This window comes from Pinus tabuliformis, chromosome J (genome assembly GCF_031772625.1).
Source record: "Pinus tabuliformis cultivar Carrire ecotype Pingquan chromosome J, CPIR1, whole genome shotgun sequence".
Lineage (NCBI taxonomy): Eukaryota > Viridiplantae > Streptophyta > Pinopsida > Pinales > Pinaceae > Pinus > Pinus tabuliformis.
Window position 1 is genome coordinate 886,187,442 of NC_142295.1, and position 17,989 is coordinate 886,205,430.

Genomic DNA, 17,989 nt, shown 5'->3' on the forward strand with positions numbered 1-17,989 from the left:
CTTTCACACTATACCTGCCTCTTTACCTGAAAACATCAATCTTCCCACCAAAACACAAACAAAACCCCTGAACTCAATAACTAGCCTAAAATCCCCCTCAACAAAGCTAAACCATAAAGGGAGAGCCCTCTCTAACTGTAGGTGGGCTAGAACCTGCAGTCCAAAGTTGGTCTGTGGTTACCTCAGCCGTATCCCTTTACTCCAACCTAAGGGACAACCTGAGTGATAAGAGGTATGGCCATTTACCCTTTTTTTTCTTTTCTTAAAACCAAATTGAATGCCAAATTATGTGTTTCTCATACAAAATACGATCATAAATGTAATGATTCAAATACAAATAAATTTTATCGAAGTTCCATTATCAACATATGCATGGCCTTCAAAAAACTCATCAAATGCCGAAAGCTTCCTCATACACTCATGCAACTCAACAAAATGGTTTTTTAGTCCCTAAAAAATACTATACACAAATAATCTCCACTAAAGGTTATTGTGAAGACTCTTTGAAACCGAGCTTCCTACATCTTTAGATTTTGTTAAATGAAACAATCTCACAACTCTGAATGTATTCATTTGTTGGTTCAACAGTTAGTTGCTCCTCAATAAGATCATCAACATACACAAGATCATCTTCAATAGTCATAATTATTTGAAGCTTCGTAATGCCATATCTTACAACAATAAGATTTGAAGCTACTCAGAATAAGCCAAGAATTTCTACACCTGCACAGCCTCTTCAAGCTTTTTCATATTTGTCTCATCATCTCAAGGTTTCACATCCAATAGAACAGAAGACTTTCCACTTTCCTTTTATTTTCTTGATGCCTTTTAGAGGCTTGTCATTCTAATGCTACCTTCTTTAATTCATGAATATCCTCAGAAAAGAGGTGTAAGTCATCATCATCTTCCTCATCTTTATGAGGTGACTCAGTTGTAGTCTATGTAACTAGTGAAACATCTATAGCTGCTCCTATTTCTACACCGATAGCCTCACCAGGAAAGCTGGAAGTCAGGAGGGCACTAACATGGTTGTACCACCGAGACACATTTGGAAAGTTAGGTTTAGGGGCTTTGCTAATGGCACCATAGGTAATAATATCATCTCTTGTAGCTTGATGCCCAGCTACGAATTTTCTTGAGAGAAGATATTCATCAAGATGCTTGAGGCCAGTCTTTATTCCCAGATTTGGGAATGTAATTTCCATGGCTTTTACTGGTGCAAAAAATAGGTGATGGAAGGATTATAAACAACACTAAATGCTATATTACGTGTTTCTCATATAAAACACCATCATAAATGTAAAGCTTCAAACAAAAATAAATTTCAACCATGTTCCATTATCACACATGTATGGCCTTTAAAAATCTCATCAACTGACGAAAGCTTCATTCATCGTATACTCATCCAAATCCGCAAAATGGACTTTTAGTCCCTAAAAGATACAATACATAAATAATATCCACTAAAGGTCATTGTGCAGACTCTTTGAAACTGAGCTTCCTACTTCATTAGATTTTGTTAAATTCAACAATTTCACAACTTTGAATGTATACATTTGTGGGTTCAATAGTTAGTTTCTCCTCAATAAGATCATTAACTGACACTAGATCATCTTCAATAGTTATCATTATCTGAAGCTTATTAATGCCATATCCTACATCAATAAGCTTCGCATCTCCCCAGAATAAGCCAAGAATTTTTACAGTCCACACATCCTCTTCAAACTTTTGCATATCTGTCTCATCATCCCAAAGTTTCACATCTAATAGAACATAATACTTTCCACTTTTTTTTTTTTTCTTGATGCCTTTTAACATGCTTTTTGTTATGCTGATGCCTTCATTTCTTCCTCAGTCTCCTCACCAAAGAGATCTAAGTAATCATCATCTTCCTCATCTTTAGTAGGGGACTCAGTTGTAGTCTACATAACCAGTGAAAATGCTAGAGTTGCTCCTTCTATTTCTACACTGATAGCCTCACCAAGAAAACTCGAAGCTAGGAGGGCACTGATATGGTTGTACCACTAAGACACCTTAGTAAAGTCAGGTCTAGGGGCTTTTCTAATGGCACCATAGACAATAAATTCATCTTTGTAGCTTTATGCCCAGTTACAAAAGATCTTGAAAAAAGATATTCATCAAGATGCTTGAGGCTAGCCTCTGTGCTCAGATTTGGGAAGGTAACCACCATGGATCTTAGTGGTGCAACAATAGCTGATGTAAGGATTCTAAACCAGATTGAATGCTAGAATACATGTTTCTCATGTAAAAATCCATCATAAATGTAACGCTTCAAATACAAATAAGTTTCAACCATGTTCCATTATCAACGCATGTATGGCCTTTAAAAAACTCATCAAATGGTGAAATCTTCATTCCTTGTGTTATCACTCAGATTTTCCTTAGAATTTATTAAAAGAAGGAAAGGATCCAAGCTAACTACAAACAAACTTTTAGACTAATGTGCTAGCCCACCCAAGTCCAAAGAGGGCTCTCTCTTTATGATTTAGCTATGTTTGAAAAGATTTTAGGCTAGTATTAATGTTCAGTGAGGTTGTTTTGTTTGAGAGTGGTGGAGTTCTAAAAGAAATTGGAAAACTAGGTTTTTAGGCCATTGGGCTATAGATTCAATCAGGGATAATTCACTGGATTAAGTCAAACTGCTGAGGTATGAGTTCAACAGGCAGGATAGCAGAATAAAAACAAACTTTGGGGCTTGAATGGGTGATAGTTTTGCTCAAAACTAGAGGGCAATCAAGAATTCTCAAGTTAGGATTAGAAAGAGGAAAGGAAGATAGGTCAACTAGCAGACGGGAATTAAGAATCCTATCCCAGGGAATTATTAGAGAAAAACTATAGGGATAGAGGAGCAGTTAAGAATTCCTTTATCGAGATAGTTTAGAAGAAAACATAGAAATGGTAGACTGTTGATAGCAGAGAGCAATAAAGCTAATTCTGATATGCTTTGACTATTTTACCATTTAGATTTAAGATGCATGAAACATTGAAACATATAGAAAGCACATAAAATCACAAGGATAGAATACTTATTTCTAATTATACTGGATGTGAATCTGATGAAATGTCCTCAACTTTCATTCCTTTTCCAACAAAAATCCAAATTTGAGTACAAAAGATTTCTCAGCTTGATAGCACAGATTTACAGAGATGTTATAGAATCCACCTACAATACTTCGAATGGAGAAGTATTTATACTAAAATTACATCAAAAATATCTCATAACCACATGAGATTTATTATAGGGAATACAAAATATCTTTTACAAAAAGATAGAGACAAATGGAAAACTAATTGTTGTTGTTTCTTTATTTGTGAATGAGCTGGAGGTTGAAACTCGGATTTGCCTCTTGCTGTCGCTTTAGTAATTTTGTGTTGTATCTTTGATTACTTTCCCCTACTGATACTCTTTACCTGTTTACCAACCTTTACCTCAGTAAATATTTTCTATTTACCTCAGAGTTACCATAGTAAATTATAGGATATTGGTCATATTGGTCCACCATTCTTCATTTGGTATATTCATCCTGATCAATTTCCTGTATATTTTGTCAACTTCAGTGTACTTAGTAAAATTGAGCTGAATGGTAAATAGGTGTTTCACTTCATGCTCAATATAGAAAAGATTTTCCAAACCATCATACAACACTTTTCCTATAGGTAGTGCTTTCACTGTGGAAGAGCTGGCTTGATTTCTCGCTTGTTTGTGCAGTTTCTCAATGTAGTCATCATGAGTCATCAGCTTGTCATTTATGACTAGTGGGCTTGGAAGTCCTTTATCCCTTAGAATGTCATATTTTAACATAAAATCATCTATGTCCTCTTGAATACTTTGACATCGTTTTTCTAGGTTAAGCATTCAGTTCTTTTTAATAAGAACTTTCCTAGTTTCAAGGATAATAGCAGTTCGATCCTCGATATCCCATTGTTCTAGCTGGTGCTTTCTTTTTCTATTCAGGAAGTTGATCAATTGGGTTGCCTCTTCAGGTTTCTCTCGCAATTCTTCCCTGGTCTTCTCTATAGCCTCTGTAGCTAGTTTAACTAACTCATTGTGTTAAAAAATGCTCTGAATAGAAGACCAAATATCATTGTTGGAATCAATGATATTGGTCCATAAAATCTCTCTAGTATCTCTCAAAGGATTTTCCAATGTTAAGTCCTTGTCTAATGTTTTGATTCTTTCAGTCATCCTTCTATGTTTTCTCCCTTCTTTAGTGTAATTAATATGTGATAACTCATAATTGTTTTCTAAGATGGTAACCATTTCTTTTAGTTTCTTGGATTTTCATTTCCTCCATGGATTTTATTAAGTCCTCTATTTTCTTTGTTCAAGTTACTACTACTTCTGATGTACTTATTGTTGTTGTTACTGGCAGAGTTATTGCTATGGGCATGTTGTTAAGCCCCTATACTACTAGTGTAACCCCTTATTCTTATTAGTACAACCTTGTTATTATATTGATGTACCCATGTAGTTCCCATATTGTTACTATTGTGCCCCATAGAAGCCCACTATTGTTATTGTTGTGCCCTTACATTATTATTGTTATGTCAGCTCTGATTATATTATGACCCCTTAGACTCCTATATATAGAAAGGAGGTATTTTCATTTGTGTCATCCAAGAATTGTTCATTTATGTAATGTAAAGGAGGTTGCCCCCTCAAAGAGGCTGAATTCTAAGGCGTTGATCTATCTTTTCTATCTTTTTGTGAGCTGGTTTCATAACATTTGGTATCAGAGCTTTGGATTCCATGGTTTCGCTGCTCCAAATAGGTCATCGTGACATTTTTGCTATAACATTTTTTCTGCGATATTTTAGAAGCGAACAAAAAAACCATTTGAGACAAAATTTTGTTGAACCTCGGGTCCGAATTTCAAAGATTTTTGCGCTATATTTGCAAATATATGATCTGAGGAAGTTGGTCTTTTTGCAGACTCTTGAATTACATTCCAAGCAGGTGACCTTGGGAAAATCACCAGAACTTTTGTTTTGAGCATCAGATTGAAATTTCATAAGAAGTTATAGAAAGAGGACAGGCTGTAGTTTCCTGTGTATAGTTTTCAGATCCTAAGGTCGAAACGGTGACATGTGGCACTTCCTACAATTTCGCTCTTTTGAAAAGGTATTTATTGCATCTTCATATTTAGAACCGGATCAATTTTTATGGTATAAAGGGATTAGTTCTTGTAAAAAAATTGTTATGTGGTCAATTTTCAGGGAGGAAATGATAGCAAATTATGAGGATACAAAGAGAAACACCTTTTTTAGAGAAACACCACAACAATTGGAAGGAGTAAAAGGGCTTTGTTACATAGTGGAAAGTAAAATTATGGCAACAAGGAAGTCTACCCCTCACAACTATAAAGATGGAAGTGTTGTTTCTCCTAGACTTCCACAACCTACAAGTGTTACACCACAACAATTGGAAGAAAAAAGAGAAAAAGGGCTTTGTTACAATTGTGATAGCAAATGCACTAAAGGTCATAAATGTGCTGAGAAGAAATTATTTTACATAGAATATGAAGAGGAGGAAGAAAAGGATCAAGAAACATCGAAAGAAGAGGATATATGCCAGGACCCAACCCCAGAGAAAGAAGAAATGAATCAGACCATATCTTGTAAAGCATTAGAAAGAATTACCACTCCTCAAACTCTTAATATAGAAGGACATATCAAGAGGAAAAAGGTGCAAGAAGTGAAAGATCACATTGAGAAAGAAGAAATGAATCCAACCATATCTTGTAATTCATTGATCGGAATTACCACTCCTCAAACTATCAAGATAGAAGGACATATCAAGAAGAAAAGTGTTCAAGTGAAAGATCACATCGAGCATCAAGAAATGAATCCGACCATATCTTGTAAAGGATTGGAAGAATTACCACTCTTCAAACTCTAAAGATAGAAGGACATATCAAGAAGAAAAAGGTTCAAGAAGTGAAAGATCACATTGAGCATCAACAGCAAGTTCTCCAACTTTTAAAGGATAACACCACTTTGGTGCAAAATCGAATGAAACAACAGGTAGATCAACATCGTAGTGAAAAATGTTTTGATGTAGGTGATTGGGTATTTTTACTACTACATCTCAAGCAAGCTATTTATGAGAAGGAAATGTTGGAAATACTACATGCACTTAAGAAATGGTGACCTTACCGAATGGGAAGACACTTGAAGGTAAAAATGGATCATGAAAGTCTTAAATACTTTTTAGAACAACTATTATCTTTAAAAGAACAGAAAAAATGTGTCGCAAATATGTTGGGTTATGACTTTCATGTCATCTATAGAAAATGGAAGAAAAATTTTGTTGCAGATGCACTCTCAAGAAAGGATGCGGATGCCGAAGCAATGTTTTGTGCTATTTCTATTATCCAACTAGATTGGATAAACGATGCAAGGGATGAATGGAAGAAGGACAAAGAAGTATGGCCACTTATTCAAAAGTTGCAAAAGATCCCAATTCAAACAATATTGCCAAAAATTGAAGACGAAGGAAAAATCATATTAGAACCTAGAGTAGTCACAGAAACAAGAACCCGATAGCTACGAAATCGATCAATTTCAGAGTATCTCATCGAGTGGAAGAACTTACCCATTGAAGATTTTACATGGGAGGACAAGAATTTTATACAGAAGCATCCAGAACTACTCAAGCATTGAGGACAACACTTTTTGAAGGAGAGGGGCATGTTAGGCCCCTATACTACTAGTGTAACCCCTTATTGTTATTAGTACACCCCCCTTATTATATTGATGTACCCATGTAGTGCCCATATTGTTACTATTGTGCGCCATAGAATCCCACTATTGTTATTATTGTGCCCTTACATTATTATTGTTATGTTGGCTCTAATTATAATATGACCTCTTAGACTCCTATATATAGAAAGGAGGTCTTTTCATTTGTATCATCCGAGAATTGTTCATTTATGTAATGTAAAGGAGGTTGTCCCCTCGAAGAGGCTGAATTCTAAGGTGTTGATTTATCTTTTCTATCTTTTTGTGAGCTAGTTTCATAACAAATGTGGGTGCTAAGGATGTTGCAATAGTAGATGGAACAGCTGTAGAAATTATGGGTATTACAGTCTGAGGAATGGTGGTCGGCTCACCCTATTTGGACTGCAAAGCTTTTTCTAGTTCTTGGTCTATTTCTTTCAACTGCTCATTCAACTTAAGGTCGAACTCCATAAGTTCTTCCTCATTTTGTTTCTCAACTACTGAAATTTGTGGATGTAGGAGGGGAGGGAGTTTGAGTTGTTTCCTGAGTGCAACAATATCATCATTCTTTTTCTTTATCAATCTTTCAGTTGCTTTAACATCTTTGGGATCATGTCCCAACTAAATCACCAGGTCTTCTAATGATTTTATCCTGGTGTCCTTAGCCTGAGAAGAGGCTTTTTCCAACTGTAATTGTGTTGTAGTATTACTTAGAGAATTCTGCAACTAATGTGCAGTGATGGATTTACTGGTCAATGTGGAATAGACCATCTCACCCATTTGCTTATGGAGCTCAATCTGATCAATTGGGTGGATGTCTCTGGAAAGAACTTCAAAATTTCTTTTTAAATAATTAGCCATGGACATTGGTTGTTGTACTGTTGTCTTCAAAAAGCTCGTCTGCATCTTTCCCTGTTTGATGTCAAAGCCTGACATCAACCTTGTCTGATTTGTCGGAGCCATTTTCAGATATTGGGCATAGGTTTGAGCTTTGAGCTTCTCATTCCTAGCTTTAAACTCTTTGTACTTTTCTTTCAAATCTTGGCTCTGCTTTGAAGCTGTCCTTATTGATGACACTTCTACACTTTGCTGCCTGCTTAGTGCTTGTGTTCGAGACGTAGACGGTGTCTCCCCTACTAGTGTTGTCTACACTGTGTCACTCCTTGTCTCTTCATATTCCTGATTGGACAGAGGATTCAATCATTGTATCTTTATATATACCTAGTCCAATGGCACTGTAGAGGGGCTAGCCTCATTTCAACTTCTTTTTTGAATTCGCTCCTCATTAAGACGGGTCTACAATACTGGAGGGTTGCCCATGTTTGTATCATTCTGGGTCAACTCCTTAGAAATGCTCTGTGACCCTGAATCCTTTCCCTGTCCTAAAGTCTCTGGTTGTCCTGACGTTTGTGCACTATGCTCCTACGTTGGTCTCTGTGAAGATTCTCTAGGCACTTGTACAAAGGGATATAGATGAAGTCTTCTTTCCAAATCTTTCAAAACATTTTCTACTTCAACTTGTGTACTATCTTGTTCTATAAGTGTTCCCTCCACCCATTCATTTTGATTTGCATACTGTTCTATCTCTGGAATTCTATGATGGATGTAGGGGGATAGTTTATACTTCTGCCTTCTGTCATAGATGAAGCTATGAGGATCATAAGGCTAGATGAAACTCTTTTTCAATCTCAATCTCTCAAGGATTTCCTCTGCCTCTTTCCCTGCTTTTCTGTTGTTGCAAATAAATGGGCCTAGGTGATCCTTTATCCTTAGTTGAGCTTTCTTCTTAGTCTTCATAAAGTGGATTTCATCAGAATTGATCATTTTCCTGTAATACTTCAGGGAAAATAATCGCATGGGGAGGTATTTGGGTAGTTTAAAGGGAGGCAACTCACACCCATAAATTCTGATCTCAGTATGGTTCTAGTACATCTACCAGTCCCCAATCTTGTATTGCTTGGATAACTGAAGGATTCTCTTAATATCATCATTGATTCTGGGACGGGGCCTTCCTATCAACGTGGAAATTACTGGATGCACAAATTGATCAATAAAATCTATATAAGGATGGGGAGAAGAAGGAAAATAGCGAAAAATGGAAGTCTAGAAGATGACTAACCTAAGGTTCTCTCTCGTGTTAAGATTTTGTATAGAGAAAGGGAATTTATCAGTTTGGTAGTAGAGGAAAAGATGATACAGGACTGAAGAATATTTGAAGAATATTTAAATACTCTCTCGTTCTCTAATATCATGAATTGGTCATGCATCTTATTACCAATGAATGCAAAATAGTCAAATTTCGCTGGAGGAGTTTGGCCAGGGGTGAAAATAGACATGTAGGCAAAGGTCATTTCATCTAATACTCATTAGTGGTAAAACCTAGAATGCAAGCAAACATGGTGACAATATCCCTGCCCAAACTAGTAAAGGCGCATGACATGTAAGGAGGGGGGCCTTTTGATCTGTATTTTTCTTCAATGAAAGTCTAACTGACTTGGTTAATTTTGGAACTTGACAGCCTTGAATATTTTTCAAGTAAATCAGCAATGGAAAGGGGAGTGAGATCTTGGACAGGCTATAATTGCAACATTTCATTTATAGACTCAGTTGTAATGGTGAAAAGGACTTTCTGGTTAGGGGACATTACAACTTTCATATTGGGGTCGTAGCTTGCATGGCATTGGTGGACAATATCTAGGAAAATATGGACAATGGGGAATTGATATTTAGGTAGGTTTGACTCCCAAAGACCTATTTTATCAGCTTTGTTCAGATAATTTTCCCGATACTTGCAATATAGCTTGAAGGGGGTTTCATCAAAAGTAAGGCCCTTGATTTGGAAATATCTATCGGCCAAGGGCAGGTGGTCCAAATCCCTATGGGGAGTAGTGATTGGCGTGACATTTAGGGCAACATGAGCTTCCATCCTTGGTTCTTGTGTATTCAAGGAAGGAAGTAAGGTTTTTCAAGGATTTTATATAAAAAAGGTGCTTTGGGAAGCCTTGGGACTAAGAAACAACTTAATTTTACTGATTACTTAAGTTTAGAGTAATTTGGTCGAGGTTTCAGTACAAAAATAGGGTTTATGAGAAGGAAATGCGGTAAATAGTTGGTTATGGTTGACTGAAGGGAAAAATGGTTGTGGTGAATGCTTTGCTGGGTGCGCACAGTAGTCTGCAGTGGCCTAGAATTCAACAACTGATGCTGGTTGGTGGTTGGGAGTAAGTTGCTGGTCTGGATGTACTCTGTGCATCCATGAAAGGCAAAAGTTTCTTTTCTTGCTAAAAAGGGAAAACAATGAGTATTTTTGTTTTATGCACAAAATCAATGACTTTTGGTGGGTGAATGGGAAAACGACAGTTGGTGTCAACTAACCGATAGGATGCTTTGTCATTTAGTGGAGGTGGTAAGCAGAAGCGGTAATGGTTTTCATTGCACATCTTTTGAGAGGTTGGTGGTTTTGGAAGAGGGTCGCATGATGCCACAAATTGGATGAAACGTAGCATCAACGAAAAGTTAAAAAATCTTGTGTCGGGTGGTCAATATTTGACCAAAAGGCCCACATGATATGAGCGGGAATCATTGGATGAGGGAAGGCAGATCATGCGGTAGTTAATAGCGGCAAGTGTTAGGGATTTAATGGAGGGGGCTCGATGGCATAATCAACATAATTCAATGACTTTAATTATATCGGGGATGATTTGATTGAACGAATAAAGAATTAATAACTTTAATGATATCGGGGGTGAATGTATTGGCGGAGAGGCTATTATTTAATCCAAGTGATTAATTAATTCGTTTTTAACACGTCGGGGGTTTTGGCTCTTAATTAATCGCGGTTCGACTAATTAATCCAACTTAATTAACTTTATTATAGTTTATTTTTCAAACCATCGAGACAGATATTTATTTATTTTGGGATTTTTATTAATAATATGGGAAAGGGTAATTTGTTTCAAGATTTAAATAAATAGTAAGAATTAAAAGTTAATATGACTATGGGAAAAGAAAATGCGCTAAGTAAATGTTTCCAAAAATGCTTTCATCATCCAACATTATGACTTAGGCTAAAATGCGTTTGGTGGGGTTCTATAAAGAACCATTTATTTTTCCTAAGTAAAAAAGTGATTTTACTTTGGAAAAAAGATTTGAAGGGGATGAATGAATTATGAAGGGGGTGAATTTTGATGAAGGGGCTTCAACACTTATACCTTACAAGTTATTGGGCCGAGGGTCCGGTCCCTCGAGAAGTTAGAGAAATGCTCTGAGCCCCTTTAACTTTCAGGTTGTTGGTGCCTTTAGTACTTATGGGAAATTAGTAAAATTTAGGGAAAAATAAGTGACGAGGTTAATTAGTTTGACTTTCGTTTGTGATGTAAATGTCTTCATTGTCATCCATATCTTTAAGTGCTTTTGATGATGAAAGTATATGACTTGATATTTGGGTAATTGTTCATCATACATAATTCTGCAACCATTCATCCACTTACCCTACCTACTTATCCTACCATTTTTTCTTCTTTTATTAGGGTGCACTTAAACTGGCAAACCATCATTAAAACCTTTTCTTTTCTTTTACAATGGAAATCTATCTAAGTATATCCTTATTACATCCAAGGCATCAATTAAACTGTTCAGCTCCTTTTATTCACTCTACCTATCTACTTATCTGCCAAGATTAAATAGTTTGGTTAGATTTTAGTCTTTATCTCTAAGCATGAAATTCAAAACATGGAATAACCAAGATTAAACTATTTGGTTACCATGGATTGTGGCATAAGTAACAAGTTGCACATAATCATTTATACAAAAAGTGAAATAGTAGTGGCATTTTGACTTGCACACTTTCATGGTCTTTTTATTTTTCTTGGGGTTCATTTTTTATTTTTTTCTAACCTTTTCATTCTTTTTGTCCTTTTATTCTTTTTCTAGGACATACCCTCTTTACATTTTTTAATTTTTGATTTTGAATATGGAAAATATTTGCAGCAACCAAAGGTATGTAGATATTTTAGAGCTAAACCAAGTCAATCATGATATATGACACCTATTGGTATAGGAACATAACAGTGGCTCCACATAGGGAAGGCTTTTCCTGGTGGAAAGTCAAGAACTATAGATCAATGGCCTTTCAAAGACTTTGATTGTGCTCTACAAATCTCCTTTTCCCTGCTGCTTTATTTGTATGTATAACGGTAATACTTCTGAAGCTTAAGGCCTTCTCTTCGAGCTTCAACTTCAAAACTTTTACCATCCAATCAACGCCAAACCTTAAAAGGATATAATATATATAGTTTAAAAGCCTAGTAAATTAGAAACTAGGATCAATGTAGTGCTTTGACATACGACCATTGACTGATCCTCCTTTTATCTCTGCACCATCTAATTCTTTAAGAAAATATGAATTATTTCCTCTAAAGGCATATATTATGTATGGACTTTTCCATAGGAAGTAAAACTTCCCATGTTTCCCTTTATCCTCTCTTCTTGAATCCCACTTTAACATTGTCTCCCAGATAGAAGTCTTCTGCTTTGGTCCTTTTGTGAAAAATCTTCTTAAGTTTCTCTTGTAGTACTTGGGCTCTGTTGTATACTTCCTCTCTGGTTTGCTATAAATGGATAGTCTAGTTAATTCTCCTATGTATATAATTTGGTTCCACTTGGGCTTCTTGAAGTAATTTCATGACTGGAACACCTAAAGATGAGGGGAAAACTGCCTCCATTCCATACACTAGCTCATAGGGACTGGTTCCAATGGATTTCTTAGTTGTAAGCCTATTTTCCCACAAAGCATTGGTTAATTTCTTGTTCCAAGTTTTCTTATTGTCTTCCAATAGTCTTTTGATAATATTCATTAGACTTTTATTGGAGGATTCTACAAGTCCATTCCCTTGAGGATAGTAAGCTGTGGAATGACCAAGTGTTTATGATACTTGTAACAGAAATCAATCATTTTCTTTGACTTGAAGGCTGCAACATTATCTGTGATGATTTTGGTAGGACAACCAAACCTAGACAGAATATTAGCCTTTGGGAAACCTATGATTACAGTATGAATGCCCTGTCTAGAGGGAATAGCTTCTATCCATTCGGTAAAGTAATCAGTTGCAGTGAGTATCCATTTATGCTGAGAAAAAGACGGTGGATGGATTTCTCCAATGAAGTCAAGACCCCATTGTTGAAAAGGTTTTCCTGTGGAAATAGGTTTCAAAGGCAAGGGTAAAAGTTTTCTTTTGCCTTCGAAGATCTGGCATTTATGGCAGGAAGTTACAAATTTTTTAACATCTGCAAACAAGGTTGACCAGTGAAATCCAACTCTTAGAATTTTTTATGCAATTGACTTCCACTAGAGATGTCCACCACAATCCCCTGCATGAAATTCATGGAGTCCTTTGTCAGATTCTTCTTTTAATAAACAGTTCAACAAAATGCCTTCATGATTTTTCCAAAACAAAGTATTATCTATAATGCAAAATTTTGAAGCTTTCACTTTCAAAAACCTACTCTTAGTTGTGGATAACCCTGGAGGAGCCTGCAAGTTTTGTAGAACATATATAATATCAACATACCAAGGGGAATCTACAAAGCGGTGGCTGATTTGTGGAGTCACCATCTCCTGTTCGTTATCTAGTTCTGCAATAAGATTTATGTCTAGGGCTTGGCAATTTGTTTCTACCATAAGTTTGGCCAACCACTGACCTTTAATTAACTTGGTAGGTTTTATCTCTATATCATATTCTAAAATAGTAGTTATCCATTTTCCCCGCTTACCATCAACTCCATCCCGTGTCACGATATCTTTCACTACAGCGTTGAGAACATAAGCTATTACATGAGAATACAAAATATACACTTTGAAATCCTTAATAGCTTTTAACAAAGCAAAAGCTTGTTTCTCCATTATTTTATACTTTAATTAGGCATCTCTAAGAGCTTTATTGAAAAAGGCTATTGGTTTTTCACATCCTTGATCATCCTTTTGTAGTAGGACTGCAGCTATGGTGTGTTTTGATGCAAAGGAAAAGATAATGAAGTCTCTGTCAAATTTTGGGCTTGTAAGGACCGGTGTTCGAGTTAAAGCTAATTTTATTTCTTCGAATGATTTTTTAGCCTCTACTATCCACTTAATAGCCGAATATTTTTTCAACATGTTATTCAATAATCTAATTAGTTCAGCTAAATTAGAGATGAATCTTCTTAAAAAAAATATTTTCCCTAAAAATTGAAGTTATTTAATGTTTCTTGGGTGAGGTATTTGCAAGACAACTTCAATCCTGGTTGGGTCAATATAGATTCCATCTTTAGAGATAATGTGGCCTAACAATTTTCCTTCTTCCAACCCAAATAAAGATTTCTTTGGGTTTAGAGAGATGCCATATTTTTTGAATTTAAGAAAAACTTGCCTAAGATGATGCAGGTGTTCTTTATCTAACTTAGAAAAAATTGTTATATCATCAAGGTATATAACCAGGAAATCATGGATTTCCTTTGAAAAGGCAATATCCATTGCCCTTTGAAAGGTGGCTCCTGCATTTTTCAATCCAAAGGGCATTTTGACATACATGAAGGTGCCCCATGGGGTTGTGAATGCAGTTTTTGCTTGGTCATCAGGATGGACTAAAATTTCATTGTAACCCGAGAATCCATCTAAAAGTGAAATCCTTGTAGAACCTACTACCCTTTGCAGTATGTGATCCATTTTAGGTAATGGATAATTGTCTTTGAGTGATACTTTGTTCACATTTCTAAGGTCAACACACAGTCTAATTTCTCCTATTTTCTTTCTTTTAGGTACAAGATTAGTCACCCAATCAAAAAACCTAATGGGGCAATGATTCCTGCTTCATACATTCGTTTGATCTCTTTTTCAGTGGAAGATAATAAAACATGATTAATTCTTCTTAGCTTTTTCCTAAAAGTTTTATGATCTTCTTTCAAAGTGATAGTGTGTTGTATAATACTGGTATCATAGGATTTTAAGTCTTCATAACTCCAAGAGAAAACATCCCATAATTCTTTCATTAGCTCGATATATCTCATCTTTTCATCAGGGGGTAATGATTTCAACAATTTTTTCAGCTTAGGATTCTCTTTAGTTCTTATGGTTCTTTCTTCAATGTCTTCTTTCAAGGGCTCCATCTTAGGCTTTTTAGGAATATCATTGGAGTCAAATAAGTCCTCCAAAGGAGTCAATCCCTTGGGTAATTGGTTATCTTTGAGATTTATGACTTTAGTTTCACCATCAATTATTTCATCAATATCCATTTGCTTTATTTCCAGAATATCTGCTTTTATGAATTTAGTAGGGTGAAGCATGTTTATTGAGTTTTCTTCCAATTTGATAATGTCTAACTCATTAATGTGATCAAAATCTGAAACTATGTCTACATCTATATTAGTGCTAGCAAATTCTTCATCTAATGTCAGAAAGTGATTAATCTGCTTATCGTTTTCAAAAACTTGCCAATTATTAAGATTATCAGTTATAGCTGGCATGTGCCTAACCTCAAGAGTATACTGGTGATTGGGCTAAAAAGGCAATTTGCAGGTGCTGGAAAGCATAGCCAAGCTATGAGCTTACATGTTATGTTTTCTAGGAATGGTTGCAAGCTTGGTTTCTAAAAAAGTGTTAATGATTTCTACAAGTGTACCTCTATAAAGTCCTAATCTAGGTTCTCTGGTTATGTAAACTCCCTTAATCTTTTTAACTATCAGTTCAGAATCTCCCATGATTGATACCCTTATAGCTCCTAATCCTTTGACTAGCTTGAGGCCTAGCAGTAGTGCTTCATATTCTGCTATATTTTTTGTGGATTTGAAATTTAACCTATAGGCGTGTCCCTCTACATGATCATTCTCTAAGTTATATATCCATACCCCTACCCCTGCACCTAGTTTGTTTACTGAACCATCAAACTCTAAATGCCATAAGATTTCATGTTCATAGGTTTCATCCAAGGTAGTAGAATATTTTTTAGCTAAGACATCTAGATTTTCTTTGTCATCTAATATCTCTTGAATATGGACAGTTAACTTTTCTTTTACAATTTCTTTTGGTTCTGCTGCTACGTCATTTGGAGTATATTCTGGATAAGTTTTTGCATTATATAGAACAAAGGAATCCATATCTGAATGCACTGAGTAAATAGGAAAGTTTTGAGGTCTCTCCTGACTACTCACTACATACTTCATTAAAGTTTCTCTATATGGCTTCTTCGGTTGTCCAAAAATAGATATGGTGGCGTATGACATCTCTAATTATAGAGACCCCTGAAGTTTGGCACCCCAGGATTTGTACAACTACATGCCATACTTGGGTGGAATGTCTACTACCACTATGTCCATGAGTATAGTTTTGGCAGGGTATTGAACCAAAGAAACACATAAATCCTTTATAAGCCCTAAACACCTTACTTGACTGGAATCAAAGGAAAATAAATCCCTATAGGGTCTGGTGATGTCTACGTTAAGTTTCTCCATAACAGACTTAGGCATGAGATTGTGCGAGGCACTAGAGTGAAACATGACATTATGAAAAATCTTGTCATGGATATTGAGACTGACATACTAAGGTGGTATCCCACCTTCCATTAGTTTCCCATTTACCTCAGGGCAAAAAATTAACTTGGGCTGGTCATCAAAGAGATTTATAGAATCTTGAATTTTAGTGATTTGCTTATCTGAGACCTGTAAGCATCATGTTTTACCAGTTCTGTCAAAGGAAATGAAATTTTAAGCTTGGCCACCTTTGCTCGAATATTAAAGGGTAGGATTACTTTGTCTGTTTCGACTTTTGGATTTTTGGCAGTAGGGTTTTCATCTTTTTCACGATTTGGGACATCCTTTGCTGATTTTTTTAATCCGATCTTTAGAGACTCTTCCATTGTTTCCTTGTAGGGAAGTGAAGTGGAAGGTTGTTCATTGTTGGGATGATTATCAGACACATCTTCTATGGTGGGGCTAGAGGGATTTTGATTTGTTCTTGAAAGGATCTGAAGTGTTTTTGTCATTGGAACTGTTTTACCCTTTTTACGTTGATTAGGACCTATTTTCTGGTTTGGTTCTGGGGCATCAGCACATTTTCTGCTTCTTAAATTATATTTCTTATGTACTTCAAAAATATTAGAATCATATCCCTATCTGAAATCAAATGACTCTCCTATTTGGGTTTGGAATTGTTGCAATACATGGGACTCCTGGTCATCCTGAGTTAGGAAGACATCTTCCTCATCATCTAGACCCATTAAATTTATCTGAGTGTCTTGTTCAGGGTCTTCTGAGTGGGAGGCCTCTGCATAGTTTTCTTGGAAAGGTGGTCTGATGTTCTGGTCAGGAATATTCTTTCTAGCATTTTGGTTCTGATTTTTTCTAAAGTTAGGATTTCTCCCTGAATTAGCCTGTTGGCCATCCCAAGGAGATTTTCTTTCAATAATTTCAACTCTGTCCAACAATCTATCCATTCCTTTAACTATAGCATCCATCTTTTGTTCAAAGGGTGTATTCTCTTCTTTTGCAGGTATTCTTATCTCGTTCATAGCTTTTGCTCTTTTGGAAATTAGGTTAGCCTCAACACTTGCTGCTACACTTTGCATTTCTTCTAGAGTGGGGGGGTTCCTTTCTCTTAACTGGAAAGCCATATTTGAATCAAATCCATTAGGAAATTTGATCAGGGCTAATCCAGGTGGGGATCTAAGGTCGAGTGGAATGGCACTATAAACATTATTGAACCTAGTGCAATATTCCTAAACAGTTTCATGAGGTCCCCTTTTAAGGTTCTCATATTCAGATAAAATCTGCAGGGGGTCCTTCCTTTTCTCCCACCTATTCAAGAATTATTGGTCGAGAATTATTAAGCTATCTATACTTTGGGGGGCTAAAGATCTAAACCAAGTTCTAACTTCCCCAGTTAGACTCTGAACAAAAATTTTCCTTTGAACATCAATTGTGTCAATTTCATATATCTCAAAATAGTCGGTCATTTTCTTAGTGTGCTGCTGAGCTATGTAGGTTCCAGTGCCACCAAAGTAATAATTTTACTCTGATAGTCCAGAGGCATGGCACCTATGGGAGTAGGCATCACAAGGGGAGCATATCTTTTGGCCATGATTCTAGGTTGGGTAGTGGTATGAATGCAAGTTGGGGTAACAGGAGGTGTTTGGGTTGTGGAGGAAGAACTGGAGGTGGTAGCAGGATGTTGGGTGAAGGGATGAAGGGAGGGGTGGAATGGATTTCAGAAGAGTGAGGAAAT

The 17,989-nt window shown here is 36.1% G+C and overlaps 2 pseudogenes; both read right to left on the bottom strand.

Moving 5' to 3' along the window:
* Positions 1 to 526: 526 nt before the first annotated feature.
* Positions 527 to 1,205, bottom strand: LOC149229512 (elongation factor 1-delta 1 pseudogene; annotated as a pseudogene).
* Positions 1,206 to 1,509: 304 nt separating this feature from the next.
* LOC149229513 (elongation factor 1-delta 2 pseudogene) lies at positions 1,510 to 2,191 on the bottom strand (annotated as a pseudogene).
* Positions 2,192 to 17,989: the final 15,798 nt, after the last annotated feature.